We start from the raw sequence: 7154 nt of genomic DNA, 5'->3' as shown, positions 1-7154 counted from the left end.
GGCTGCGAGGGGGCTTGGCATGGGGGGCCGCCTTTCCAGCCCCCTCCTCCAAGCCCGGCTAAAACACAGCCCCCCGCCGCCCGTCTAGGGGTGCAGCTTCTGATCCAGAGGGAAGGAAGCTGCCAGCTTTGCAAAAGGCTCGGGGTCGGCAGCAACAGCAACCCGGATCCTATAGCAAGCATTTAAAACAACAGTCACAGCAAAGGAGGCGAAAGGTGATGAAGACACGTCCGTGCGGTCATGAGAATTTTTCAGGCTCGCAAAGCAGAGGCCCCATGCTTCAGACGGCCTAAAAATGACCGTCCGGCTATGAAAAAGAGGCGACCGGCTATAAAGATAGTGCTTGAAAATGTGCAGTGGCTCTAGGGCTGGTTTCTATCCTGCTTTTGTTTGAATGTCTGGCAAGGTACTTGCAGCACAGCACTCGCCGAAGGCACGAAGCATGACACCAGCCCAGGGAGCAGCAGGCTCAGGACCCGCCAGGACCGGGAGGAGGAGGAAGAGGGAAGAGTCCGAACACCCAGCCTGGGGGCAACGTGAGAGGTGTGAGCCACCGCTCACTGCCCACGGGCCTGAGGGTAAGTTAGCTGGAGTTAAAACCAGTCGTGAAATAGAAGCTACATGACCAGGACCAGCTGGCAGAAATGCAGAAGAAAGACTAGCTTAATTTGTGCATAATTAAGACCATTAGAAAGAGAGGGGAAGAGAGATGGGTGTTAATACCTGTGGCGTGAAGAGCTTCAAAGGAATCAGGTGGGATATAACAAGCCATGAAGGACTGCCGCCTGCCTAGAAATGCTGTGGTCACGGCCAGGCAGCTTTAAACGGAAGGGTTTGCAAACCTATCATCATCATCGGTCATAATTATCATATCATCATCCTATCATCATCACTCATCATTTAACAATAATAATAAAACCCTAGAAGCCACGACAACCAGTAACAGCGAAAGCAGAGGCACCTATCCCAAAACCCCTGCCCCACCTATACCTCCTCACGGTCAGGAATGGAAATAGCTGAAGCCAAACACCTGAGCTCTGTCTCACCAGAGGTTTCTCCTCAAGTGCGAGGAGCTCCCGAAGAATCACAGACAATGAGGGGGGGAAGGGACCTCAGGGGATCACATCTAGTCCAACCCCCTGCTCCAAGCAGGACCAGCCCCAACTACATCAGCCCAGCCAGAAGACCTAGTTAAGCACACTTTCATCTCTGCAAAGTCCTTGGCCTGGTGTGAAAATACTGATAAAGTGGCAGAACCTTCCACTGGAGGATGTCAAAGTACTTGGCCAAGGTCAATGAAATGTCATCTGAGTCAGAGACGTGTTATAAGTGACTTGCCCAAGGTCACACGGGAAGATGGTAGCGGAGGTGGGACTAGGATACTGACCTAATTGTCAGACACGGCAATTTCATGCAGGGCCCTTCTTCCTCGCTGTGGTCTACCAAAAGCTGCTCAGCAGCTGTAGCTTACATGTAGACTCGCTAGCTCCTGTTCAGCCCAGATCCTCACGTTGGAGGATAGCGTGAGCTTCAGGAGAGCAATAGAGACCTGCCAGTTCCCCCCGCCACCCTCCAGCTTCCCATGACTTGTGCAGAATAATATAATAATACCGTATCTCCCCTGAACATTAGCACTTGGGACAAGGTCTATATATTTCTTTTTTTCCCATTCCCCACAGCATACATGAAGTATGGCAAGCTATATTTCCCTTTATCCCACTGAAAGAGATGGGGGTTATCCATAAAGACCAGATCAAGAATGTGACTGCCGAAACATGTGCAATTATAAAAGGCTATTTTCCTAAATAGAAATAAGAAAATAATATGATTCCAGATTTTGCCCTGCTAAATACTTTATTTCCGTTTTCTTCACAGAACAAAATGAATGGCAATATAAAATCATGTGGAATTTCTTAAAATAATGGCTTCAGCAGAGCATGGGGACTGCAGGAACTTATACAGTTTAATTTCTTAAACACATTTGATTTTTTGTTTCATGGAGATTGGTGATTTTCTATCATTTTGCTGAATCTGGCCATGCATGCATTCAAGAAGGCATATACCCATTTAGGCAGGAAGAGGTGGGGATAGGGGGGCAAGTAATGAATGGCAAAAATTAGCATTTAATTTTAAAAAAACCATTCTGAATGATTGCGTGTAATATAAGCCTGGTAAAAACAAGGTATTTGATTCTTGTTATGTGATTTTCTTTTTTAGTAAAACAAGTCATTCCCAGAGCTCTTGGGATTTCTGAACACAATTAAGCCACTCTACATGACACACTGTGACAGGTGTTTTGTAGAGTAAAAAGCACGTGAGCCCCGTTCCACGCTTAGAGCTAATCTTCCCCTCCCTGCCGTAATCGCCTAATGAATCTGTTGCGACTGGGTTGAACAAGGCCTGTAGGATGATGGTAACATTGACAACGATGATGGCTAAGACGCTGTGTCCAGGGGACCTCAATGAACGACTCGCTGTAGAGTCAAACCTAGTCCTTGCTCCCAAGAGTTTACAGGCCAAGTCAGGACAAGAAGCAACAAGTGGATAAAAGAAACAAATGGCGAGAGAACAAAAAGGACGAGGTGCAGGGAAGGAGCCGCTGTCAGTCTCCAGCACTCTGAGCTCACTCCCTGTCTAGCCATTGTCAGAATCAGACCCTTTGTCTTCTCTGCAAACAGGAAAGAACAAGAAAGTTCATTTGAAAAGTTTCATGTCATTTGAACTGATGTTGCTGTGATGGGAGGACTGGTCCTGAAAGGTGCCAAGTGCTAGTGCTTTCTGCGAGCTTGATGCTTCACACCTGAGCGGCTGACTGATATATCTCATAATTGGAAATTTTCAAGTTTTTAACTGAACATGGATCCTTGTAGCAAAGCCATGAATGAGGTTTTTACGTGTGCTCAGCCACAGCCTAAATTTGACTTCAGTGGCAGCAGAATCAAATCATTGTGGGCACCTCTGAGGCTCCCATCCATCATGTCCTGGTTACTTAAATGAGTTTTGGCAAGGTTCTTTGGGTAGATGAGATATCTTTTATTAGATCAACTAAAGAGTTAGAAAAAAGTTCATTGCAAGCTTTCAGCAATCAGGACTCCTGGTAGAGGTGATATCTTTTATTAGAACAACTAGATTTTTGCAAAAAAAAAAATATATATTTTTTTCTTTTCAAAAATCTAGTTGGTCTAATAAGAGATATCATCTTTACCATGAATCCTGATTGCTTTTTCCTCTAGACCAATACGGCTATGACCTGGATACCTTGCAAGCTTTCAGCCACAAACGCACACGTTTGTACCCAAAAGTTTGCAAAGAACTTTTTTCCAACTATTTAGTTGGTCCAATAAAAGATACCGCATTTACCCAAAGGACCTTGCCTGCCTGTGTCTTTAGACCAACATAGTTACAACCTACACCCCTTAAACACGTTTTGCAATTCATTTTAAAACACATTCACAATGTCTACTTGACTTGAGGCCAAGTGCTATCTTGAGCTACCCCAGAGTAGCTGCTGAGTGACTCTATGGACAGCAAAGGACCTAATATACCTGTGTAGCAGAGCACTTTCTGACTTGCGGGAGTCTTGCTTTGGAAATAATACTTGTCCCATCTGTATTTTTACAAGGAGTGTGACACCTCGTGGAGGACCAGAAAACCTGCAGGCTGCTCAGGGCTGATCAATAGATGTTTTGCTATAAGAGCAAAACGCAATGAAATATGCATATACATATGTATATATGACCTCACGAAGGACAAGAGATCTACTTTAGTGCCAGTGATGGTGCAGAATCCAGTTGTCATCAACAGGAATGATTATATCCTTAGAAAATGAAAATATCTATTTGCATATCTCCTGCCATGACATTTCTGAAGCCCTGCTCTCATATTTCCAAACTATATTAAATTTATAGTAGCTTTCCCATTCAATTTTCTTTTTGTACTGCTTGATTTTCTGTGCATGTTTGAGTATTCATCTTGATAATGCCACATGAGAAAAGAGCCCGAGAAAAATCAACACGAGAGATGTTGTTTAGAGCAAAACTAGCAAACTCTCAGTCCTGGCCACAGACACTTGGATGATTACATATTTGTGCAAACAAAACTGCCGGATTTTACTAACATGCCAATTGACAGTCTTTTTAAGCTTACAGTTTTGAATTACTCCTGTTCAAATAGAAGAGGAGGTGGTGGCTACCCTAGGAACAGCGAGGCAGAGAGATGCTGGTAGGTTCAAGCTACGTTGCATGTGCTCTTGTAACCACTCCACGGAGTAGCGTGGTCGTGTGCTAGCAAAGGGTGCTGTGCTCCACACAGTGAGTGCAATGGGATTTCAGCCTGCCGCATGGCCTACAGAATCAGCCCCTGTGTCTGGTCCAGCTTGTATGCCCCCTAAAACGCGCTGCCAGGAAGTCAGTCTTTTGCAGCTCTTTATACCTGGCGTCACCCCTGTTAATCCCACTCCGGGCTGCCTAGTTCAGCTGGTTTGGGCACAGCACTAATCATTTCCAGTGGGTCTGTTTCCTGCCTTGGCTTGGCTCTTGGCTCGAGTTGATTATGATCTGGTGTTAATAATGTCAAGGCCGATGGCTTGATCCCCCTGTGGATGTAACTGGTGGAGAAAAGCAGGTCTTTCTAAATTAGAGACAAGCAGACATCTTTGCACAGCAAGACTATGCAGCTGTATTGCTGGGGGCTGGAGAAGAGCTTTCTCCATGAAACTGCACAGGGAGCTTAAATTAGGCAGAAAGCAATTGCCTCTGTTGCAGTTTGCACAGATCCACGCACCAGTATATTGCAGAAAGCGGCATGGGACAACCCAATGCCTGGGCACTGGCTTTGTTGGTTTACTGCATCTGCAATGCAACCACTCCAGCAGCACCCAACCTCCTAACAACATGTTGGGATTTTGAGGCATGGCTGACTCAATAGGATGCATGCCAGCCAGGGAACTACCCACAGCATCCAGCTTCTGTTCGGATACATCCTAGCCGGACGCTGATGTGACGCTACTTATCTTAGGTTAGGTAAACTGCTGGAAGTGGAGTGGGTGAAGGGTCTTCAATATTCTTTGAATAAACCCAATGTAAGTACATCTTTTATGAATTACTGTTTAATTTCACCAGAGAATCTCCTTCCTCACTTCACTCACCATATGGTTGGGTAAGCAGCAGCTCTACAGAAAAAAGACCTGGAGGTGACAGTGGACAAGAAGCCGGACAGGAGCCAGCAGTGTGCCCTTGTTGCCAAGAAGGCTACCGGCATCCTGGGCTGCATCGGTATGAGCGGTGCCAGCAGATGGAGGGCAGTGATTCTTCCTCTCTATTCAACACTGGGGAGGCCACATCTGGAGTCCTGTGTCCAGCTGCGGGCCCCTCCACTGTAGAAAGGATGTGGACACGTTGGAGAGAGTCCAGCGGAGGGCAACGAAAGTGGTTGGGGGGCTGGGGGACAGGACTGGTGAGGAGAGGGGGAGGGAACTGGGCTGATTGAGTCTGCAGAAGAGAAGACCGAGGGGAATTGAATAGCCTTCACCACCCCGCAGGGGGGCTGCAAAGAGGGAGGAGCTGGGCTGTCCTCAGTGGGGGCAGATGGCAGGACAAGGAGCAATGGGCTCAAGCTGCAGCAAGGCAAGTTGAGGTTGGATATTAGGAAAAACTTTCTAATGAGGAGGGTGGTGAAGCACTGGGACAGGTTACCCAGAGAGGTGCTGGAGTCGCCATTCTTGGAGATGTTTAAGACCCAACAAGACAAAGCCTTGTCTGGGACGATGTAGTTGGGGCTGGTCCTGTTGTGAGCAGGGTTTTGGACTAGATGTGACCTCCTGAGGTCCCTTCAACCCTTGTTTTCTATGATGCTATAATGACTACATGCGAGAGAATCATCTTTCTAGCTGTCTAACTACTAGGAGTATTTGTGGCCAGTCATCAATTCATTTAATCCTCATTAAAGACCTTTATTAGTAACTGTAATATTTCAGTAAGTACATTAGTATTTAAAGACTCTCCCTTTGGATTTCCTGCTACCTGGGCCTATAATATGATTTCATCTGGCATGGGAATGGGAAATGAAGGGAAACTGCAAGCTACTGCTGCAACTCCGTTATTTTTTTTTGAAGCAAAGTCTAATGAGTGCCATGGGAAAGACATAACACATTTGCCCTAATTTTGCATAATACAACTGATTTCATGCAGACTTTCCTGGCAGTTTATTAGCCACATATTGAGGACGCAGGCAGGTATGGGGAAAGATCTCTGGCCCTTTAGAAGCTCCTCTTTGAACTGGAGGTGGGCAATGTACAGACCTCCTTCCACTCTGACAGATAGTCGGGAACCCTGGCAGAGCGCAGGGGGGCACAAACAGCTGTGCGAGTGGAAAACCGGCTCTGTGGACACGATCTGTACTGAGTCCCCAACAAGTCGCACAACTCTTCCTTTCAGCGGTAGCCTGGAAAGCCCCGTCCTGTTCATGTGAGCTTGTCACCGGAGGCTCACATCCCAGTTTTATGAACGGTCTGGATGAAGTGACTGTGCTACGAAACTCACGGCTCCATCCATATATTCCCCATGTGCAGATCTCCCCTGACACCAGTGGGAGGCTTGAACAGAGTCAATTGTTGTAACGCTGCAATTAAACATCTGTTCACTTCCTTCATGGGGTGACGCAAGTCTCTGCTAGCATGGCTCCTCGTTCTGCTCGTCGGCCTTCGTCCTTCCTCGGGGCCCTTTCTAGTCAAAGGTCTCCCCTGCTTTCGGCACTCGCTATTTTCTCCTCTGCGGCAGCTCTCCGGCTCCAACCCTCTTCCTCGTCCCATTGGTAAAATGAGCAGTAATGAAAGCAGACAAGCATTGGACTGCAGCGCTGGCTTCCTCATTGAACTGTAAAGGCAGGGGCAATGTCCACGCCGCTCAGCGACGCCACGCGCAGCGAGATTTTCTCCTTTAAAGGATAAAAGAGCGCCGGAAAACATGGGCTGTCATAGCAGGGCGGTCGCACACAGGGAGGCTATATACATGTGCACAGGCGCACACGCATGTAGCAGCCAGGCAGGGTGGAAAGCAGCACCTGCAGCTCCCCGCTGGTAGGTCTCTTGGTGGCACAGCCACGCCGCCAGCAGCGGGAGGAGGAATGGAGCGCCCGGGGGGTGGTGCCTGCATCTC

This window comes from Alligator sinensis, unplaced genomic scaffold (assembly GCF_000455745.1).
Source record: "Alligator sinensis unplaced genomic scaffold, ASM45574v1 scaffold334_2, whole genome shotgun sequence".
NCBI lineage: Eukaryota > Metazoa > Chordata > Crocodylia > Alligatoridae > Alligator > Alligator sinensis.
The sequence above is the reverse complement of the archived record's forward strand: the minus strand, read 5'-3'. Positions refer to the sequence as shown.